Raw genomic sequence first — 26179 nt, forward strand, 5'->3', positions numbered from 1 at the left:
TAAAGATCGACCAATGAAAATAATATTATAAATTATAAAATACGGAATCTTTAAGAACTTCATATATATGCACGATATGCCACAATACAGGAGAACATTAAACTATAAGCTTAAGTAGGGAATGCAATACCGGTATACCGGTAAACCGCCCGATTTTTCGGCGGTATTTTTTCCAGTTTTTATTCCAAAAATACCGGTATTTTCGGTATTTTTACATAAGCGCTATTTGATACATAATACCCTAAAGTTTAAATTTCTCGGAACAAATCTATCTTTAAATTCCAGAATCGCATAAACAGCTGTATCTTCAAGTGATTCTATAAGATAAACAAATGTCAAATATTATTTCAACTCGTCATTAAACTGAATATTTATTGCTTTCCAAAGGGCTTCATATCGTGTTACAATAAATATAATTGGACTGATAGATAATGATGTTTGTTTCATCTTTTGTAAAAATGTAACGGTTTTTTAAGTGATATTTGCGCCAAAATATTTTATATCATACAGATTACCTCTGCGTAATCTTTATTTTTTTCTAACTTTATACATAATAATTATGATAATTACTAACTAAATATTTTTTGCTTCTTATTACAATTATAAAATATTTTTCGAAAACGTTTCGAAGTTTGAACATACTATAGAAGCATCACATTGTTTTAAATAACAATACTCAACAATTATAGTAGCTTATTATTTATCTCGACAAAAAATCCGATCTTAAATTAGTGTAGAAAAATTATTTTTTTAAAATATTGGAGATTATGCTAATTTAACACATCGGATACAGTTTATTATAATAATGTAATATGATATTTTATGAGTTTTTGGTCTTTCTTACTCATAAGTTTGTTTTTGGTGAAAAGTACTCAATATACTCAATAGTGATAATGAACTAATATAATTTTGTTAAAATAAACTTATTGTTTTATTTTATTGTTTTTATTGTTTAGTTAAATATAGTTGTAGTTGTATATACATTTTTTTATATTTGTACTAGTAACTTTCAATTTTGTTTACGTTTGTTTAAGATAATAAAAATACCGGTAATTTACCGGTATTCCGGTTTTAAAATGAAAAATTACCGAAATACCGGTATTGAAATTTTCCATCGGTATTGCATTTCCTAAGCTTAAGTATATAACTGTAACCTTTCTTATGGAAACAAAAATTCAATGAAGTATCGCAAAAGTGTATTAACTGCCCTGTGATGCAGTAATATCTCTGCCGGAATAAAAAAAATACTAATAAAAAAAATTTAAATTGCATCAAATTTAAATAACAATATGATATGGAACTAATATTTCGGTAGAGACATAGATATCATACAAAGACCGGCTTTTAAAAAAAAATAAGTTCCGACTCTATATTTTTTATCGTAAGAACATATTTAATGAAGGGGAAGAGAACAAAAAAAATACACAAAAAGGGTCTTTTAGTGTCTGGAGTAGAGGAAGTAGAACAACTCGTGTGTGAAGATCAAGCATTTCGATTAGCATTCTGCTCAATAAACGCAACTCCCCGGCCTGGCCTCTCTCAGCAAATGAACATACAAAGCAAAAACCCATAATAATAAGCGAGTTAATAAAGGAATAATAAATATTCACAAACTACACACTGCATGTGTCGGTGGTCACCGTAAGAAATTCTTATTTTAATAAACTCTTGTTGATTTTCTTTTCCAACGCCATGCATATATTACTGCCATCGTCGTCGTCTACTTATAAATAGTCTCAAGTCAGGCTTCTGACACGTATTAAATAATTTTACGACCTTTTGCACAGTTATTAAAAATAATTGCAAGCCGGCTGCCTGAATGGTATAAAATGTAATAATTTACGCTTATAATAATGCATATTTATAAACTCAAATCGATTGAAAATGGACATCACGCATTCGAAAATTAAAAAAAATAGATGTTGCATCTGCAATTTTATTTTAACAAATTCCATGCATTTATATTGAATTTATGTAAATATTAGTTTTGGTAGTGTCAGAAGTCTATCACAGCACGTTATTCTAACAACTCATTAGTGTTGCATGGCATCGTGTCTTAAGACAAATTGCAGAAACTCTCCGTAATTTAAAATTAAAAAATATTAGATTTATTTGGTAACTGAAAATTTTGAATTTCTTCTAACATTTTCGAAATTTCGTTAAACATTTGAGAAATTTGAAAAAATCGACTATTTAATATATTTTTGGTGAAAAATTAGTCAGAACGTCAATAGGAATCGAATGTTTTTTTTTTAAGCATTCAAAAGGGATGATCTGCGCTCTCGAAATCGTAGAAGAAAATTGTATATATATATATATATATATATATATATATATAAGTTTGATTATTTCTTTTCCGAACAGTAATTCCAATAATAAAAAACAATTTGTTTTTGAAGATGTTTAATAACGACGTTTCGGAACTAGATACGTTCCATCATCAGGTTTATTCTGTCAAAGACAATGTTTTTTAAAACTATTGATTAACATTAATGAATGATGGTCATTACAGATTATTTAAAAAAAAATATAAAGGAGTGGATTATGTACCAGTGTAAAGAGTAATAAAAATTAACTAAAAAAGGTTTTATATAAAATTGAGAAGCAAAAATTATTTACCTGTAATAATTTATATATCCATATCACTAATATTTTTTGTTAAAAACACTCGATTTTTTCGAGGAAATTTCTAAATGTTGCGACTTCACAAGACTAACACACTGATATGGAGTTCTGTCGGCCAGATGTAAGGGATTTTTTTTTTTTTATTCCTTTATTATTTTACAACAATCAGAACAGTACTTATATTCTATGAGCTGCATTGCTTATATATATATATATATATATATATATATATATATATATATATAAACTAAAAAGAATAAACTAAATAAGAATAAATAAAAATAATAACAAAAATAGTAACTAATAATAATAGTAATATATAATAATAGTAAACAATAAAATAATATAATAATACCACAAAAAAAAAATTAAATTAACTTAACTAACATATTTCGATGATTACTCTAAAAAATATAGAAATTGTTCCATTAAACAATTTGCTAGATTAGGATATTATCCATTGGTGATTTACGCTTGAGCCTCCTGGAATGTGGCATCTCAAGCAGTTGTGCAACTATTTTATTTGGATGGGCTTCTAGTTTTTGAAAGTGGTGGACACTGAAGTTTCTTATTACTTCCTCGATATATAAAATATTCAGATCGTCATGTATGGTCTTGTTACTGACGAACCACGGGGCATCAACTATCTGTCTGAGTATGTAAGGGATATGTACGGAATTTAGGCAAAAATAATTTTTTATGGCTCTTGTATTGGTAATTTACGAAAAAAGAGGAAGTATTGCTTTAGCAAATGCTGAGAAAAATTATGTATATATACATGCACATACTATGCACACCTACATACATATGCATGTATCCATATAATCATGTACATACAATCATATACACGAACATATACGCAAGTACGTGTATATAGTGTATATACAAAAACATACATATAAGCACATATATGGATGTGCATATAATACTACATATATACATGTATATATACACACAAAATTATTAAAGGATTAATCGTTTTTAATTAGGTTTAAAAAATTTAGATACGAATCATGAATGATATTATGATCTGATCTTTTATTAACACAATTTGACGAATTCAAAAAGTTTAAACTGCTTTCAGAAAAAAGTTTTTTAAAAGCACAATCTTCTCTATATAAAATTTACTTCGTCCTACGAAAAGTTAGTTTAGTTTTTGTTTCATTTCTTGCTTATTTTGATAGGAACTCCTTCAACTCAAACAAGTAATTTCGTTTTTTTTTATTATATCCTTATATGAACTACTTAATTCAGCAAAAACAATTTATATCCTGTCTTTTGTGTCCATTGGTTTCCATATAACGCGGCACAAATGTTATTTTGTACCTTATGGTGATGTTTTCATACTAATTCCTTATAGTGATGCTCCCATATAACGCCAGTTTCCATAGTACGCGCGACTAATAAGCTTAGCTTGTACATTAAATCAGAGTTCCTTATAGCGCGATTTCCGATATACACGATATGCACTCTAAAAGACTGTCTGCATAATATATTAAAAGTTTAGTAACAAAAATAAAATATCTAGTATGTTAAAGAAGATCGTACATTAAAGTAATCTTCAACCTCACAGCTCCAGCTGATTTTGACCAACATTTCCTAAAATCCCTAAACTTTCGCTTTCGAAGTACCTTCGTGTATTTTTGAGATTTTTCTCGAATATGCCATAAATGGACCCATTGAAAGGCGTGGTCTGGACTCTATATTCTATCGCCACCGGGGTGAAGGCGGAGTTCCGCCATTAGACATACATTTTCGGGGATGGCACGAGCACGGCACGATTGGCGAAAGGACCCATAAACCCAAAGTGGAAAAAGATTTATACAACACTTGTTGATATAGGAACCGAAATTTTGTTTTGTTTTTGCTTTCGAGCACGGGGTTATATAAAGCAAAACTAAAAATACGAAGATAACGAAAATGACTTAAAAAGTACCAAAATAGCAGATTGTTCTTGTGGGATGAAACTAAATTCTTTAGACCACATTCTGGATTCTATTGCAACAACATAAAAATAGTAATATATTCCCAATAACACAGAAATTACTGTATTTACAAACTAGTTGGTATTAGTATTTAGCCTTGAGGCAAGTTACATGAACTTCCCGATATGTGTAAATAATCGACTTAATCAATAGAATATAAATTAATTTATGAGTAGATTCATTACACATAATTGAAAACGAACGAACACGTTAGCACGGAGCATTTTCAAGAAGCAACTTTTCAAAAATCAACAATTATTATATTTAAACCAGTTTCCGTAGGATTTTAATGGTTTAGTATGTTTATTAAGACCAAGTACTATATTGTTATACCAAGTAAATCGTCTAATTTTAATTTTAACTAACGTCAAAAAAACTACTCATTTTCTCAAACTTTGATGAATTTTTAAAATTAAACTACTTGCCGTAAGACCTGAATATTACAGTAAGTTCTATAAGACCCGTATATAGATCGTTAAAAAAAAATCCACAAAAATCGGCTTAAATTTTTTTTTCAACAGTTAATTACAAGAAAACGGCTCGGTAGATTTTTATCTAAAACTAATCAGTACCATTCCCAACTAATATCTTTCAAACAGATTTTGATTTTTTAAAATCGGTTCGGTAGGATGAGCTTAAATGTGGACTAAAAGTTTAACACTTTTCTTCAAATTACAAAGAAACGGCATAGCAGATCGTCGCACAAAACTGACAAACGATAGTCCTCATCGAAATACATCAAATGGCTTTTAAATTTCTGAAATCGGTTCAGGCGTTTTTGAGAAAACGTCGATAAAAGGTCTAATTTTGACAAATGCCAAAAAACGCTACCAATTTTTGCAAACTGACGAATTTTCAAAGTTAAACCAATTGTCGTAGGGCCGTAATATTTTAGTATGATCTAGAAGACTATAGTATCTACCGCCAAAAAAATAATAATAAAAATCATCGAAAAAAAAATTTTTAACACTTTATTACAAGAAAACGGCCCGGCCGATCTTTACCAAAAACTAATGAGCACGATTTCCAATCAATATCTTTCGAACGGTTTTTGAATTTTCAAAATCGATTCAGAATTGCGGGCTAAAACGTGGACGATATTCTTTTCACTATTTTGCTATTTATAAAGAAACGTCTCAGCCGATCGTCCCACAAAACTGACAAACGATAGTCCTCGTCGAGATACATCGAATGGCTTTTAAATTTTTAAAACCGGCTTTTCGAGAAAACGTCGATTTACGGCAAAAAATCTGTTCACATACACATACACAAACACACATACTTTTTCCAAATTTGGTCTCATTCGATTCAGAGTGGCTTGAAACGTCGAGAAAACATAAAATTAGCAAAACGAATTTTTTGATGAAAACAAACTTCTCCTTCGGGAAGTTAATAATGAGAAACTTTACAAAATATTAGGGAAATATTTGTAAAAATATATATTAGATATTAATTCAAGTTCCTTAGCTGCACACTTACAACTAAAGATTTATACTTACATGTATTTCAATATTTGCTATTTACAAATTTACAAATTTGATATTAATTATGTAACGAGGGGCTAATAGTCTACACGGTTAAAAGCCATAAATAAAAACAAGTAAAAACTGCAGATTTTAGAAACAATAAAAATGTTGCTTTTGAAACATGAATCAATCTACATTTTATTTATCAATAAATTCTATTTTCTTTCCAAATTTTATGTTAAATTAAATGGCTCGCTATATTGACTGATCTAAATTTTTTATTAATCCTTCTATATCAAACATTATGAAATAGCAGTGTTTATGCGAACTTTGCTATTTCTAGAACATCTGCTCGTAAGCGACTAATTGGATTCCGAAAATAGAACTCCTGGTATACTTGTCGATATGACACGTCTCTACAAACAATTTATTTTAGAATTGTTTCATTTAAAATTCATATTAAATAGTATAATATCGAGCTGATGAAATAAAATATTTTTTTAGCAAGTAAAATTACAATGACCATAGTTATGTATGTTTCATATTTTATTGATAATAGTAACACTAAATCTATCGATAATAGCCAAAATTAACCCTTCGGTACTGTATGACCCAAAAACCGCCCAAGTATTAAAGCAAATTATTATTAATTAATGCATTAATAAAAAATTCTACACAAGCTATTTTAATTTTTAATTTAATAACTATACACTTCTAAAAAATTAAAAACCAGAATAACAAATTAAAATTTTCATTAAGCAAATGTCGAATATGAGGTAATAAATTTTAAAATACCAGATTTTTCTACCAGGGGTAAGATAGAATTTACTTACATAGGATTTGCACAAGAAAATTATCAATTGTTAAATATTATTAGAATAAAATCTTAAAAGTCTTACAAATGTATTTCAAATTTAAGATGTAATAAACTTGTACCGTTGGTACTTTCAATTTAAGTGATGATCTTTCATATTTTTATATCAATTCCAATTATTTTTATTATCAGCTCAATGCTTCAAGAAGATTTGTAAAGTAGTGATATTGATAACTGTGGTAGTAATAGCACATATTTTAAATCAAAACACCCAGGTAGAATTTACCTACATATATATAAAAACGGGGAGTGATGTGGCGACATAAGTTGACCATGAGTGCGGAGTTGGCTTGGAAGTAGAAAACAAAATAAGATACGTGTCATGAGATATTAAAATTTGTAAAACGATCAGAGATTTTAATCCCTATTTATGCTTTTCTGAAAAGTTTTTTTGATAAATAACATTTCCTGCAATTGAAATGACTGTGTCTGATAGTGTATCTATATGTAAAATATACAAATCGCAAACAAATCAACGGTGAATCAGTCAGTCAGTTGTAAGTTGTAAGTAAGTACTGTACGTGCGCAGGCGGTCACTGACCTGCGACAACATTATTATTGACGACTGGCAGCCACTCACATCACTAGTAAGTGAGAACTAACTACAAGATTTTCATTTTGGATTCAATTCGTAATCTAATAAAAGCAGAATATACACACATACATACATACATACATTTATATATATATATATATGGGTAAGTACATTTAGGGCGATACATCAAAGAAAAAATAAAAACAAAGACTTATAAATTAATCTTTAATTTAATATGTGGATATAGATGTAGGCCTCCGCCACTGTAGTTATTTCAAGATCCTTTGCAAAAATACCTTAACTTTCTCTACATTTTTGTGAAACTTGACAAGAGCCTAAAATAATATCTAATATTATTGATTACGGCTTGCTTATGAATTTATTTATTATAAATAAATAAATAACAAAGTTCTTATTAACTTCCCGTAGGGCAAGTTATAGTAATCGCAAAAAAATCGAAAATAAAATTTTTCATATATCTTTACGTTTCAAAACCTTCTGAACAGTTTGGCCTACCTTAGAAAAAATGGATGTATGTGTGTGTGTATGTGTATGTGTGTGTGCGTGTGTGTGTGTGTGTGTGTGTGCGGATACAAATTTTCGTCGATGATTTCGAGAACATCGATCAACCGATTTAAATAATTCAAAAAACAGTCGATTCATATTGATAAGGAGACGTGCTGATTAGTTTTTAGCGAAGGCAGGTCTAGCCGCTCCAAAGACACGGGGCAAAAAGTGCCGAAAACGGTAACTCAGTTTTTAAGAGAACGGAGCGTCCGATTTGAATAATTTAAAAAACATTTTACTTGTATTGACAAGATGAAGAATTGATCAAATTTTCATGAGGGGTTTCGGAGATCTAACGAAAAAAGTAAAAAAAAATGCCATTTGGCGATCAAAAATGATCATTAGACATATGCACATTAAATTATCAGATATTTTGTTTACATTCCTATGGGTTCCGTAACAATGTTTATCCGTTAGACAGCTACGCGGCGCTTACGCGCTTTATATTTTGTCTCTATGCAGTTAAAGCAGTACGATTGCTTTAAAAAAAAGTTCAGATCTTTCAAAATATGTCAAAATAAAGGAAACATTTTTTTTCAAAAAAAAAGTAATTTTTTGTCCAACTTATAGTTTCTCAAAAATCTAATTAAAAATGTTATTCGTTTTTGAAAAAAATAATAATAATTGATACGGGAAGTTCCAGCAATTTGCCTTGAGGCACGATGCCATGTGCCCCACTAGTTATTTTTTCTATTTTCATAAAAGGAAAATAAATCGTTATTATTGACAAGTGTTAGTGCTAATCTATGTGCTGTGTCCACTGATGATGACATTAAATTGTATGTCGAAACGTTTGGAATTAAAGATTAATTTATAAATCTTGTTTTTTTATGTATCGCCCTAAAAAAACTTATTCACATATCTCAACATAATCAACTACACACATATTATATACATATATATTTACATTATATAGATGCTTTAGAAATTATTTATATTTCCAATCATTTTTATGAACCCAAATCCAATCATTTTAAAAGCAATACAAATTTGTATTTACTCTGCAAGTTATTCATATTTTGTTTGTTTTCGGGAAAATATTTGATTTATTGATCAAAGAGTACATTTATGTTTACAAAATGTAATTAAGATGAAAAACGCTGAATAAATAAATTTAAGTAATTAAATAAATAAATTAAATTTCCTGTGCCTTCTATAAAAAAAATATATCTATCAATAATATTTTATTCGAGGGAAAAGAGTACATTTCGGTTTACAAAATGTAATTAAGAAGATGAGATAAATTGGAAAAATACATATAAGTTATTATATAAATTAATTACTTTTATAGATTTATTAATTGTTTTTACAGAAGATAAACCCAGAATGTTTTTTCGAATAAGATTTTATTTAACACGTTAATCGCCATGTCAGTCATATGTGTCTGACCCTAAAAAAATCTACATGAGCCATGTCAGACATACATTTTTGGCATACGCAATTTAGTAGAAGGAAAAAAACTTTAAATATATGTGACAAAAATTTTTAGTTTTTCTAAAAATTTTAGCAAAAAAAAATTTTTGATACATGAAGTTTCCTGAATACATTTTTAAGTAAATAATTAATAAAGTTACCATGACCTATGTAAAAAAAAGTCTGATATTAAAGTGGCGATGAACGTGTTAAATATCTATCTATCAATAATATTTGATGTATTGATCAAAATGTATATTTAGTTTAAGAAATTGTAATGAAGATGACTATAAGATTTATTATAACATTGGAGAAACAAATTTAAATAATTATATAAATAAATAAAATTCCCTATGCCTTTTCCACATATGATAAGAACAGAATGTAATTCATGTAAGATGGAATTTTACGATATTTATTATATTATTAATTAATTAAAAAATTAAGTAGATAAGAACAAGACATTATACAGTACTTGAACCGTCTACTTTTTGTTTAGATAAGATCAACATGAAGATTAATTATTTCATAATACAAAAACATGCCGGCTTGGATTACAAAATGATTCGCCACACTTCGCCAATTTTGATAATACATAATATAAATATACACAACTAGTTGAGTATATTTGGAACTTTATTTATTTATAAATAAAGCAAATGAAATGATATTAAAAACGGTTTAATTTTTTTTTTTCAAGGTAAACCAATGCGCTTGAATTAGATTATTTAATTTTATTGCATACTTGCAATAGTTAATAATTACACTACCTACTGCACCTGTTAAAAAATTGAAAATAAAAAAAAACGCTTGTATAAATTTTATTGTTAATTGTTATTAGATGAATAATTTTTAATCATATTCATATTTTCTAATTATAACAGTCTTCATATCACAAATATTTTGAAGCGTATTTTAAAATTTAAATGATATTTCGATCAATTACTACAAGTTATGGTGACCTTTATGTCATTTAAATTTTTGTCTTATAACTTCTTGAATCGTTCTATTCAGACTAAAGTAATGTTTTTTCTATTATCTGTACAATTTAACATCATATTTCAGCGACTAAAGGCATAAAAGTTGCGAGTTACGACTCTATATGTGTACATGCAAAAAAAAATACAGGAAGCAACGTCTACAGAGCCATTAATCATAGAGTTCAAATATAGCTGAAGAGCCAGTAAAAAATCGCATATATGAATAAAATATTATAAGATATGAATTATACATAAGAAAATGAATTATATATAAATACTTGGCTATGTGGAAATAACAGAGACGTATAAATTTGTTTGCAAAAAAAATTAAATTGTATTTGTCTAGCAATTTCTAAAAAGAATTGTTTAAAAATTCGCTTTGATAGAGTACATGAAAAGAATATATGTATTATCTCATTTCTTTTCTGTCTCAAATAAGGCATTGTCTAATTTTTAAATATTTTTTATGATCATAAAATCTTTGCATTTTTTATATTTAATAGCAATCAGAGCTTAACGAGTCTTATGGGTTATTGTGCTAACATCTTGAATGACTTGACTTTCTTATTGATGGCAACCCAGATGGTTGTCTAATATCTGTGATCAATTTATTGTTACAATATCTAAAATACTGATAAATATTTTATCGATACAATGCCGGGGTAATGACTATCTGGAAATATATTGCTAGATACTTTTCCAAATCACTACTGCTTGACATCAAGCTAACCGCGGATATTGAACCTAGAACCCGTGGTAAGAATCAGAGCTTTGAATAGCAAGTCAAGGGCAGAAGCCAGGAGTGTAAATAAATTAGAGATTAAAATATGATTGACAAAAAAACGTTAACGTATTTGTTGTAAAAATAACGTTTGAAAAAAAAAATTTACACGTCATGGAAATTGGCAGAATTTTGTGCAATGGCGAGTATTAAAAGTAAAACTTTGAAGAAAAAAAAACAAAATATATTCTGAAATGCCAAGTATTTCAGAATATTTTGAGGATGTAAATGTATAAAATAAGTAGATGAAAGTGACATCTACTTTAAGGCAAGTTGCATAAACTTCTCGAAATATGGAAATAGTATACTTAATCAATAACAATTAATATTTACTGTTTATTTTAAAAAAAATCTACGAATATCCGCCGAACAATATATTTAACCCTTTCCACTCGGATGCAAAAATATCTTGCAAAAAGAGGATCGCGTTGGATAGCACTTACTTGTTAGTTATGACGAAAAAATCATAATTTATGTGTTGTGTATTACTTCTTAATAATAATGATAAATATAACAATATTTATTATATAATCATGATATGTAGCATGTTTTTTTTTTAAATTCTTGGAACGTAACCGCTCTTTTTGTACTAGTTCTTTGTCCCGTATAACATAGATTCGCATAACGCTAGTTTTTTGTAACTACCGTGTTATAGGGGGGTTACCTGTAAATTTTAATTTTACAATTTTAAAATAATTCTGATAATTATTCTAATAAAACAATTATTTATAACAGAACAAGTTCAAATTAATATCAGTTCGTATTTCTGCATTTAATTAAACGACGCATAAAATTATTAATATTTCAACACTCGGTATTTATTCCTGGCTAATATAATTGCTTTGTTGTGCTTCATAAACATTTACAATACATACGTTTCACGATGAGCCATCACATTTCTAGTACATAGTAATGTTCGCATAGAGCTCATATTATTGTAATGTAATTGGCCGTTGTAGTTTACATAAAGCGTTATATAATTCAGAAATCTCTTACTCGGATTACACGATTATAGATACAAAGCTTGTATGCGAAGCTGAACCATGGATTATTTATCAAACGACTTCATCAAAGGCCGATCTTGTTAATAATAGAAACATGGAAAAGTTTTTCCCTAATAGGGAGAAGCTTTTATTTAGGTAAACTTTCATTAAATCGGTGATTCAAATTTTTTGAATATTCGTTCTTTATAAAAACAGAATGTAATTTAATAAAATAAAATATCAATTCGTCATCGACGTAATCGGTCAAATACCCGACCCAAGTGCATATCTTGTTAAAAGGTCAGATTTTATGCGATAAGTAGAGATTGAAGAGCTCTCACTGAATAAATCTCTAAGATTTACATCTACCAGTCACACGTTTGTGTTTTATGATCAGTAAATGATTATGTTATTAAATGAACACGACATTAAAACTTATGTCGGCATAAAATAATAATAAAATGAAAATATTGAATGTATGTTGGATTAATTATAGAGAAGACAAGAGCTGACAAGATGTATAATTCTATAAGAGACTATGTATAATTTTTACGATAATTGGAATATAAACAGAAATTTCATCAACAACTTTTAAAAGATTTTTAAAAATATAATTCCAGCAATGAATTAAAATTCAAAAACATTCTTAAAAGATTGCATAAAAAACGAAAGCATATTGAATCAATTATAGAGAAGGCCTAAATTATAGAAATGCCTAAATAATAAAATGTATATAAAAAGTCATTTTAAATAAAAATCTCTGAAAATGTCAACCTGCCATCCTAGAAAGATTTTTAATCTTATATCATTTGGTAATTATCTTATTTTTATTAAATAAAATAATTACCAAAAAAATAAAAAAACGCCAAATTTAAATCTTCGTTATAAGATAACAATTAAAGACAAGAAATACTTTTAGCTCTGAATGAATTTTTAAAATTGAGTAACAGTAACAAGATACAAATCACAGTGCCAAATATATTAACATTAGAAAATCGCATTCATGTCATTATTATTTTTGCAATATTGGAGCATTAGAAAATTACCAAAAGTTTTGTCAAAAATGTCAACTATTTTAAAATCTTTTTGTTAAAGAAATTAAAAAGTAGTGAAAATTTACATATATTAGCAACGCATTAAAGTCTGCACGAATATCAAAATTTGCAGGAAACATTTGAAAACATAAATAACGACAATTGTGCGGTTAATGTACTTGTGCTTATAAGGTCAATAAACTAATAATTAATAAAACTTGAATCTTCAAATTGAATAAAGTTATGTCATAGAAGTGAAAATATTAACTTCGGAAAATATTAAAATATTAAATCAATGCATTAATATCTGTATTATTTTTGCAAAGTTTTGAGCATTAGACAATTTACCAAAAATTTCTTCAAATGTAGTACCGAATTGAACTTTGTTAAAAATGATGTAGTAATAAAAATCTTATAGGAAAGGATAAATATAGTAAATATAGATAGATATATATATAAATAGGATAGATAGTAATAAAAATCTTATAGGAAAGGATAAAAATATAAAATATATACAGTTTTTTGACAACGATAATTACGACAAATCTAGTTTTGGGAACACTTTTTCATCTCATAGAAGTGATGATATTAACTTTGGCATCATCGCATTCTAGCAGGTATAGACGAAGTTAACAAATACAAAAGCAATTGAGTACAACGTAGCAAAATTTTGTCCCAGAAAATACATCTGTACCTATATGAATGGATTTGCTTGAACATGTGCTGTTACTCTAGTATTTATGGTATTACCAGTAAAAGTCAAACAACTCAAAAAAAATTTTTTTTTCTTTTATTACCATAAGAAGCAATCAAACATAATTCAAGAACTACAAAAAATATTTTTTTTTAAAACTAAATATCTAGTAAAGATTCCAAGCATATTATTTATTATTTATTAAGTACAAAGTATTTTATTTCCATTTATATAACTCGTTTGCAATATTTGCACTTCCTATTACTATAACCGCATTGTGAGAAATCCCATAAAATAATTCTGACATTATAGAGATTCACCATCAATTGCAATCGTTCAAGTTGTGCAAATAAAACAGGATTTTAGAAAGCAACCGGTGTCATATGTCGAAGGAGTTGGTACAAGAAATAAAAGATTTATAAATCACGATTTTATCAAGAAACAGTTTGCACATCGAAATCAAAAATACAGAGAGAGAACTCACAAGAAACAGTTTATACGCCAGAAAAATTCCCTGAACTCAGATCACAATCGTGTAATTAAATAAAAAAAACATTAAAGAAAAGCTCTCCAGGCTAATTTCTGAAACTTCTCGTATCGTAATAAAATATTCTAGGAATATTAAATGATTTCAAATTAATAATATTAAAAGATTATTATAAATATTGTAACTTTTAATATTCGTATTTTGTAGACAAGATATAAGAGCTTATAAGTTGAACGATAATGTTTATAAATGTTTATATGAAAAGTAAATGAGCAGAACTTAATCAATCGTATTTAAAATGAAGGATTTGTCTCATATTTCTAAGAACCATATACACTGACTTGTAAAGTTAAAATTATTTATTTCAAGTATATAAGAGAGCTTTGGAATTTTAGTTAGAAATAAAATTAAAATCGGAATCATTTTCGATATTCAAAGAACAAATTTTGGTAAAAAAAGTTGATAGAAAAAATATTAGTTTTTAGATAAAAATAGGGAGTTCTTACCGTGCACAAAACTTCATTAGCAGGAATTAATCTATGTGATAATATGTGTTACATCAATTAAGAATTGAAATGTAAATATAGATAAACACTAACCAACAACTTTTCTAATAAGTACATTTTAATAATATGAAGATTGAAAATTTATTTAAATTTCAATTCATCCAATTAACTTCATTTAATTATTTACATGTTATAGATAACAACACTGATAAGCTTATCACAACTATTATTTATTTTTCATTTTAAACTATACCAAGAAAACAAAAAATAAAATAGTCAAATATTTAATCTTCATACTTATGGATGCAAATTGAAGGAAACTCAATTAAGGAACACAAGTTAGTAAATACATCACTTATTTGCACATAAAACTTATAATTCTCCACTAATTCCATTAGTAATTGTATGAAGTGTTCAATCAAGAATCATACAGTAAATTATATATGCAAGATTGAAAATGGTTACAAGCATATATTATTGCCTTGCAAATTACGACTCACAATAACCGATAAGTAGTACAACCGCGATTGGCCCGAATGTTATTGCGACCAATTATTAAGTACAGGTTTAATATTATGTTACGCAGGCGCGTAGTGCGAAAATGCATCCATCAAACTATCAAATGAGGAATGACTTCTTGAAAATTTGACAAAAACTTCATATAAATACAGAGACAAATTTAAGAGGCATCCAATTTTTTGGCCAATTTCTTAATAACAGAAAGCTACTGTAAAAAATTAGAAAGAAAATAGCCACTTGATCGAACAATAAGTCAATATTGATTCTTGATGAGAATTAAATTTTCTTAATTTGAGGATAAAAACAAATACATTTTAATTGTGTATTAGAATCATAATATTGTTACAATTTATCTATCAAATAGAAATTCAACTGTTGAGTTGTTTTACCAACATGCCATTATTTAACACGCTGATTGCCATGTGTCAGTCATATGTGCCTGACGCTAAAAGTTCTACATGAGCCATGTTAGACATATGACTCTGCTGATATACATAAATTGATACAAGAAAAAAAGTTTTAATATAGATTCATATCAGACATAGGGGGCGTCCATTAATCACGTGACCAATTTTTTTCTATCGATTTTTAGACCCCCCTCCCCTCTGGTAATACGTAATAATATTTGAAATTACCACCCCCCCCGCAAAAACATCACGTGTATTTTTTAAGGGAAAAAATCGCATTTTTTTTAAATGTATTTTTTTTTAAATTCATGTAAAAATAAATATGCGTGATATCTTACTAGACCTCTCACTACTCCACGTGATATTTCGTGATTTTTTGGCAAACCCCCCCTCTCCCTCTAAATGCCTTATGTGATTAATAGTAGCCCCCATATATGTTTTACAAAATAAAAACAATGTTTTTCTAGGAAGTTCGGATTTTTTTTGTTTGATACATTAAGTTTTCTTGGCACATTTTTAACTAATTTTTTTAATAAAGTTACCATAGCCCATTTGGAAATTTTCCTATTATTATCGTGGTGATTAACGTGTTAAATTCAATGTCTTTCATAGAACTGGAAATTGAGAATCAACATTTACTAAATGTCCTGAACTAGACAGCAGTAAATAAGTAAGACAATAAAAAAAACAACTTCTTGAAAATCAACTAAGAAACCAGTGTGAAATATCTCAACTGAATTGTACACAATGTAATAAAAATATTGATAAATAATAAATAAATAAGACTAAAAGAAATTTTAATAAAAGACCTAAAGAACTATTTATGCAATACCAAAATCATACCCGGACGCCCCCAATCACCGGGTTGGCATTCAAACTCGCAACTTGAATTTAGACATTTCAAGTACTACCAAAAATTTGCTGATGCTTCATAAGTAAGAATATAAAAAAAAATCCATTACTATTATAGTATGAAGTATCTGATCAATTACTAAATTATAAATGTAAATGTATTTTCTCAATAAAATGTAAAATATATTACTACGTAATATAGAGCTGTAAAAAGTGATTTTTATTTCCTCTACAACGATTTTTTATTATTAATGGGATTCAAAGAAAAAAACAAAATTTAAAACCTTCTAAACGAAGCATTGTGTTGTCAAGGCCTCAATAGAAAGTGCCAATTGATTTATGACTCAATATTTTAATCACTAATATATAATGATAGTATTTGTGATGTTATCTAATTAATCTGATTCTTCCGCATATTTACTTTTTGTTATATAGATTAAGTGTTGAAACTTTCTCCACGTATGACTTAACGATCCAAATAGAAAAAGTAATAAATCGTATGTTCGTGTAAAATTGTTTCAATTTTGTACTTTATTTTAAATATAAACTCATGGCAAATTGAATTTACGCTAACAATTACTATTAAACGAAAAAAAACAAAAATTATTCTCCACAAATGACAAAAGTTACTTTTTGCTTTCTCATTCCAATTTATTCCCAATTGACAGTTTTGTTGAAGGCAATATCATATGCTTTTCTACATGTCATTGCTGAATCAACGCACACGTATGGAGACAGAGATCCATCAATTTATATATATATACTCGTATATATATATATATATATATATATATATATATATAAATATATATTCATATGATGTATTTATAACCAGTTGCCGTGTATAATTAGCGCAAATCAATTTCTGATCATGCAGGGATATCATGTAATGCGCAATCTCTGTACAGCATCGGAGAGAAATAAATATCAAAAGATTTTCAATCACACAGTTTGTTGGATTCCACAGATTCTCATTTGTAACAAAAACGTAACTGAATAATAAAAATTAAAAAAAAATAATAAAATTGTTGAAGTATTCCTTATCCAAAGAAACCAACAAAAAGTGAAATTAATAAAATATATTTATCGATAATAATTTAATTAGATTACAAAAACTTCTTAATAATAATCATAACTGCGAACGAAGAATATACTGAGTGTACACAATAATTAAGTGATCAATTAAGTTCATAGTAATAAAACTCATAAAATTATAATTTTTTTGTATATGAGAAGTAGTATATCGATAATAAGAATTGCAAACAAATTAAAAATTTATAGTTCAATGTAAATAAAAATAAGTAATATTATTTATATCTAGAGTAATATTAGCCGAGCAACTTATCCATAAACTTTCATGAACTTAAAGTAATTTATGAAAGTTTATGAATATGTTCGATATATTTTTATAAATGTGCATTTGTTGAACAAATATAAAGGATAATAAAGACATTATACAAAACAATTCTCCGAATCGATTACTGCCCGTTTATTAATTATTCAAGATCAGTTTTGTTTTTTCATTTTGATTGATTAAATTGTTCTGAAACTACGAATGACATATGTACATATGTAGGTATGTAATATTGCTATTGATTTTATTATTTCTTGCTTACTAACTAACGGTAAATTATAACATTGTAATGAAGTCATAAATTGCAAACATTATGAAAAAATGTCCATCTACACAACATCCTTATTAAGATCGTAGACATCGATTAAATTCCGATTAATCACTTCACTATTGACCCAATTATAAACAAAAATATTAATTATAGATAAGTAATGCAGTGCAATGGTAGAATAATCAAAACTGTAAATGTGAATATTTAATTTTTAAATTTTTATGACATTATTTTCCTATTTTTTTAATTGCCACTGACTTTTTTTTAGATTAAACATTATTATATTTTTTACTAACCAAGAACACATGGTCTTATAAATATATTTTTATTTAAAAGACGTATTGTAGGCGGAATATATTTTATATAGAAAAAGATTAATATTTTTTTATTATTTTTATATCTGCACAAATTATTATGAATTTACATAATTATTCAAGACTTATGAAAAATTTTTAACACTTGACAAAAATCAACTTTTGATAATTAAAATTTTTTCTAAAGCGGTCGCGCTTCGTAGCTGTCTAAAGACGAAATCCATCTTTTTAAAATGTTCAATATTAAAATTTATAGGTATTCATGAAAAAATTCATAAAATGGACATTTTAAATTAAGGGAACATTCTAGTGTAGAGACGTGAAATTGAAGTCATTTTTAAATTAATGTAAAAAAAATGTAATCAATTTTTCACTATCATTTTTGTTATAAGAGTAGACAAGACAAAGAAAGAAAGTAAAGACATAAAAAGTAAAAACAAAAAAAAAAAATAAAAAATAGGCAATTGTTGAAGTGGGGGGTCCCAAAAAATTAGCACCTTAATCCGACTTAATTTAATCCGAAATTAAGAATTTTTTTTGATATATGCTAGGATAAAGTATGATATATACTAGGATTAAGTTAAAAAAAAAACAAAATTGTGAGTGTTTGAAAAAAAAAATGGTCATTTTTCTAACCACTTTTTGAGTTTAAGGGGGGAGGAGCCTGCTTTAGAGGCCTAAATGTCGATTTTTTTATTGCAACAATGTCTTCCAAAACAAGTCAAGAATATATTCCTAAAATTTCAGAAACAAATTCAAATTATTTACGGAATTATAGAAGCAAGTATACAAGCAAAACTAAAATTTCGACGCGCGATTTCTCGCTTTTGAATTTTTTCGATTTTTCCTAATTCCTAATAAATTCATTGTATTAAGGATTAAATTCTATTCTAGTTGAACCTAAAAAAAACTAAAATAATAGTTATAATTAGCCCACTTTTTAAACAATCTAAAGTGAAATATTGTATCAAAAAACATGATTTTTTTAAGGACTAGAATCTGTACTATTTAAAATAAATATTTGTTATGATTTATTTGTTTCTAATGAAAATTGTGACCTGCATCTTTTCGCCAAATGACACCTGAAAGTTTCGTTTCAATTAAATATTTATTTCCTTCTCTAAAAATTCCTCAAAAAAGCGTTTTTTTGAAGCCTCTAAAGCATGCTCCCCCCCCTTAACATTTTTTTAAAATGGTAAAAGTAAAGAAGTTTGGGGATGAAGCTAGTATATGCCAGAGAGAAGTCTATAAAGAAGATTCTCTGAAAATTTCAAGTAAATCGGTTCAGTTCAACTCGAGAAATCGTAGACATTGTAGTGACAGTTTTGACAAAAAGGCGCTTGAATTTTCGAAATAGAATGGAAATAGAAGAGGATTATCATGGTTGAATAGCTGTATCTCGGAAAATATTTCGAATTTTAAAAAAACTTTTCGTACACATATAGTGAGATAATTAACTTTGAAAATGAAACAAAAGGAAAAATACTTTTTTGAATTTCTAAAATTTTGAATACTTAGGGGGCATCCATTAATCACGTGAGCGAGTTTTTAAGGATTTTTAGACCCCCCCCTCCCCCTTGGTGATACTTCGTGATATTCAAATTTACCCCCCCTCTTTCAGCAAACATCACGTGTATTTTTAGAAACGTGGAAAATTTGTAAAATTTAATTTTTTTTTTGAAAATGTATGAACTTTTTATAAAAAATAGTAAATAACATAAGTACACGTGATATATTGCTAGACCCCTCCTCCCCCACGTGATATTTCGTGATTTTTTGGCAAACCCCCCCTCCCCCTAAAAACCTCACGTGATTAATGGATGCCCCCTTAAATGAAATAAAAATCTTGAAAAACAAATGAACTTGTGGTTTCGACTTTAGACTCAAAGTGAAGAAAAGATGGTCAACCGCCTTCGTCTCCTCAGAGAGAGAGAAAACGCTTGCTTATATTAGCCGCTTAGTCTATAATCTAGCGAGTGCTTTGGGCTTTACAGCTTGTTATTGATATTATCTACGTGACAGATGCGCATGAGCGCCGACATATATGTGTCGAGTGTCGTATGTACAAAAGCGCCAACACGAACGACATACATATTCGAATTAATACACACAACATAGAGACATATGTCATATGGCAATTAATATGCATGCACAAAGGTATGTATATGTAATATTTAGATGCGAGTACGATTATTACAAAATGCACCTGCCGAATGGAAAAAGGGACGCGCAGCGCTGGGAAAAAATTCATTATTGGGATAGTAGTTGATGGAAAGAAATTATCAAAGGTAACACCGAACTCAAATTCAACTTTAACTGAAAACTAGCTGTAAGTGGAATTCTGTCTTAAGGCAATTAAGGCATCGTGCCTTATGGCAAATTGCTAGAACTTCCCGTATCTCAATTCAAAATTCGAGTAATTAAAAATAATCAATAATAATCAATAAAAGTTGATCAATGATTTGAAACTTTTAATAGAATTTCGAACCATATTAAATCATCTTAAATCATTCTATCTTAAATCATTTACTTTGAAATATTTTGGAAATTCTGAACTTTTTTTTAAAGCAATCGTACTGCTTTAACTGCATAAAGATGAAATATCGAAACGCGTAAGCGCCGCGTCGCCGTCTAACGCGTAAACATAGGTACGGAACCCATAGGAATGTAAACAAAATTCATACTTATTGTTAAAATCTCTATAAAATATCTAATTATTTGATGTGCATATGCCTAAAGTTTATTTTTGACCGCCAAATGGCTCATTTTTTTTACTTTTTTCTACATATCTCCGAAGTCGTTGCACCTGCCTTTCCAAAAATTTGAACAGTTCTTCCAGTTAATTCAAATAAAATGTTTTTTGAATTATTCAAATCGGACGATCCGTTCTCTTAAAAACTGAGTTACCGTTTTTGGCACTTTTTGCCCCGTATCTTCGGAACGGCTGGATATGCCTTCGCCAAAAACTAATCAGGACGTCTCCTTATCAGTACGAATCGAATGTTTTTTGAATTATTCAAATCGCTTCATCCGTGTTCCCGAAATCGTCGACGAAAATTTGTAACCGCACATACATACACACACGCACACACACATACATACATCCATTTTTTCTAAGGTATGCCAAAATGTTCAGAAGGTTTTGAAACGTAAAGATACATAAAAAAATTCATTTTCGATTTTTTTGCGATTACTATAACTTGCCCTACGGGAAGTTAAGAAGTATTTTCGCAAAATAGCCACAACCCCAAAAAAAGCTTTTTACAACTATTTTTGAAACTCGATTTTTTTTAAAATTGCAAAAATCGGAATTTAGAGATGAACAAAGTTCATACTGATGAGAAATCTTTCAAGAATATTCTGTAAAAATTTCAAGTAAATCGGTTCAGTAGAAGTTGATAAATCTCCAAACATAATTTAAATTTTGATAAATCCTCTTGTACAGATATTACAATATTAAATAGTTACCCTTTCAAAATTAAAAAAAAAATAAAATCGTTTTTTTATTTCTGGACCAGAATAATTCCTTAAGACATATATTTTTATTCAGAGCTTCATTATAGTGATGCAATATAATATATCAGTTAAATGATACATATGTTATGTACAATTAAATTTAACCTTTCACAAATATTATGTAAAACACATATCTATATAATTAAAAGAATCGATTTACAAACAAGCAATAATGAAAAATCAGGCCAAGTATAGCCGGTAATGAACAAGAATTATGAGTGCCACTTTATTATATTCATTTATATACATATTTGATTACACTCATTAGCATTAATCGAGGAAAATCAACCGTAATAATTGATCGATTAAATTCAATTTTTTCACTATTGTTGATAATAATATGAAAGTACTTTGTTAAAATAGAACAAAGAAATATAAAAAAAAAATAGAATGTAGAAAATGTTTTACTAATGGGCCAATTATCAGATACAAAACTTGAAGGAAATCGTTTTCGTTTTGTTTATATTTCCAAAGTTTAACTGTTCGAAAATAAAATATTGCATTTTGCAAAATTTAAATTATTCTCAGAGTCATTTCTAATTCATTGCGATAATCTTCCTCTGTTTCATTCCTTCTCGAAACTGTTTTTCTTTACGATACCCACGATTTCTCAACTTCTACTGTACCGATTTTCTTGAAATTTTTACAAAGTCTTTCATATACACTTCTCTTCAGTATGAACTGAAGATCATCCTCAAATACCAATTTGGTCATTTAAAAAAAAGTCGAGAGTATTAGAAAAATTTGTATTTTTTTCAGTCGATTTTGTGAAAGAGCTTTGGCTTGTCCGAAGTTCATACACTTGCGACACTGTAATAGATTAATAATAAACATGTATATTAGGTTGGTCCTTAAAATGGTCATTTTCCAATTTTCTTGCTCCCAGGGGCTCAAATGGTTCCAAATTGATAAAAAACAATTCGCTGAAAGTTTAGTAGCTCTTAATATTAACGTTTAGATAGAGCGCAATTCAATCCAACTTCGTAGGGAAAGAGCTTGAAAAAAGTTTTGAAAATTTGAAAAAAATGTTTTAGGTATAACTTAGCGACAAATGAATGAGTTTTATTCATTCATTTGTTCGCTAAATTTATATCTAAAAAACATTTTTAAAATTTTTGAAATCTTTTCCATGCTATTCCATACAAAACATTGATTGAATTGCGTTCTATCTAAACGTTAATATTAAGAGCTAAAACTTTCAGAGAATTGCTCTTTTATCTATTTGGAACCATTTGAGCCCCTGGGAGCAAGGAAATTCGAAAATGACCATTTTAAGGACCACCTTAATGTATATATATATTTATTTAGATTATTTTGAGGAATGAAATCATTGGTGTGAAATCAGGTGTCAATTTTTGGAGACCCTTCACTTTATCACCTTCTAGAATTAAAACATAACTATTTTTAATTCTTATTTTTTGTCTGGATTCTCAAAACATTAATTAATAACTTGTAGAAAAAATTAAATTTGCATAAAATTTATGCCCCTAGACCAGTATACCCCCCAGTATGAAATAAAAAAATAAATTTATTAAAAAAATGAATATAAATTAATTGAATTACCAATAAAGCATATTCACCTATAAACATGAACCGATGCATATTTATTATTATTACTCGTTGCAACAAAAACTTTCAGTTTGCAATAATAAAACGTATATAAACGACACGTGAAAGCAGTCAACTGCTCACGCACATGGTCTCAAAAACGGTTTTTATTTCCGACATGCTTAATGGAGGAGAAAGCTTTGGGCGTTCAAGTGAACACAAATCATAAGAATAAAATAAAATCACATCGAAAGCCTCTCAACAGCCATACCAAGCCGATGCGATTATCTTATGACGAGATGCAGAATAATGCAAAATTATACTCACAAGGAGAACCTCAGAGATATTCTTCTGAAAATATTTTTGGGATTTTGATGAAACTTCCTATGGTGATAGAGTTTATAATCAAATCGAACATTTGAAAATATTATAAGCACATGAGAAGTGGTTTAATTATAAATATCAAAGTTTGGAAATATAGACTGTGAAATACGTACACGTCAAATACGTACACGCATAGAGCTGAAATTTGGTACAGATGTTAAATAGGCCATTACAAATGAAATGTCAAAAGTCCCCATCGATCCGACACCTGTGATTTTTTTATTCAAGGTCAAAGGTGCAAAAATCTAGTTTTCCCCATTTTCCGCCGAAACCGTAAGAAATTTTAAAAAATTATGTGAGATAGGTTTATTTATTATAAAATTCTCTATTAATTTGTTATTATTAATTTTTTTCCGTTAGACTCACCGTTTCTGAGATATTGCCATTTAAAAAGTTGAAAAATTCATATTCTTCATAATATGCAGCTTTTGAACGTCATCAAATGTGTAATATAAGTAAAAAATAAGAGTCTTTTGGCTTCTGTTTAAATAGTATAAGTTTAATGAAATTTTTGAAATATAAAACTATAGTGTTGGCCCCTAATTATCTTAGTTCTTGAGCAACACCCGCCAGCTATGTCATTTTCCTAGTGTGGGAGGGTCACATATATGACTGTGTTCTGCATTATGTATTTACCTGAATTTAAAAAAAAATCCAAAATTTTACGACTTTTTCGTGAATTCCAAAATTTCGTTCGAAAAAATTACATGTGATGTTTGGTGGGAAATGGGGGGGGGGGGTGTAATTTTAAATTTCATGACGTTTTACCAAGGGGAAGGGAGTGTCTCAAAATTGCTTAAAAAAATCGATCTCGCGATTAATGAACGCCCCCTTATGCCCTCTGTTCGCGTAATTGTTCATTTTACAATAATTCAGAAATTAGAAGAGTAAATAACAATTTTTTTGATAAAATTCTAACAAAATCAAGGAATTCATTATTATTATCTCAACACTCCCACGTGAACTTTTGATATACAAAGAATCCTGCAACGTTTGTCTTATGACAATTTGTTTACGAATTACCTTATTAACATTTATTTATTATTTCTTAGGAGCGGTGGCACGAGTTTTACCTTGGACGAAAGCATTTTGCATAGTACATATACGAAAAGCAAAATATGCATATCGAGTCGATACAAATAGCACAAATGAAATCAGTAAACTTATAATATAAAATTAATTTTTATAATTATCATTAATTAATTAGTATATTTATTCTTAATTTATATTAAGTGTAATTAAATATTATCACGGCGATGTTATTATAATTTCATGGCTGAATGCATTTTCGATTTATTTAATATCATTTTATATGCATAAAGCATATCAATTGTCAGTTTACAACTTTATTCAAATTGCATAAAGTAAAGCTGCCCGACAGAGCGAAATTTATTAATTCAGTTGTTTAATATTCTGGTTTATCCGAGTTATACTTCATGTCACAAAATGACATTAAAATTAATATAATAATGCTAAATTCATTCTCACTCGACCTATATATAGTCTAATGGAATTGTTATATTAATTATGAATTGTAATTTGTACACGGTGTCCATTGCGTCAATAATTAATTAGTAATTTATTTAATGCAAAGTTGTATGAATTTCTTGGAACTTCAAGAAAAGTTTGTTAAAATTAATCATTAGCACTTGCTTCAAGATCTGATACTGGATTCGCAAGATTATGATGAAATTTATTGCGCAACGTTGAAATCGTTGGATGTCTATTTGCTTTAATATAAGTTAATTAAGCCATAATTGACTCGTGGATAATTATATAAACTTCAGAATGTTTTAAAGACTTTGTCAAGTTATATAGTTTTTTATAACATAGAGAAATGTAACAAATTAAACTAAACTGCAAAATATATTTCTTTTGGCTTTCATAGCCGAGTTATTTATATTCATGATCAATTTGTAATGATTATCAATTAAGTTGTGACTAACGTGTTGAAACAATAACCACAATGTATTGTTAATATAGGAACTATATTTATGTATCTTATCATGGCATTGAAAATGTGTTGTTTCCAACCTTGATTTAGAGGAAAAATGACAAAGTGCGATTTGTTTTTTGTTACGTTT

General features: G+C 28.1%; 1 protein-coding gene across 1 annotated transcript in view; it reads right to left on the reverse strand.

The window, feature by feature from the left end:
* The window catches only part of LOC113368039 (histone acetyltransferase KAT6A-like), a 114313-nt gene that overhangs the window by 18085 nt on the left and 70049 nt on the right, over positions 1-26179 (reverse strand). The gene's annotated exons all lie outside the window — the stretch shown is intronic.

The sequence above is a fragment of the Ctenocephalides felis genome, unplaced genomic scaffold (genome assembly GCF_003426905.1).
Source record: "Ctenocephalides felis isolate EL2017-DRISC unplaced genomic scaffold, ASM342690v1 CF-g0.4_SCAFFOLD_01170, whole genome shotgun sequence".
Classification (NCBI taxonomy): Eukaryota; Metazoa; Arthropoda; class Insecta; order Siphonaptera; family Pulicidae; genus Ctenocephalides; species Ctenocephalides felis.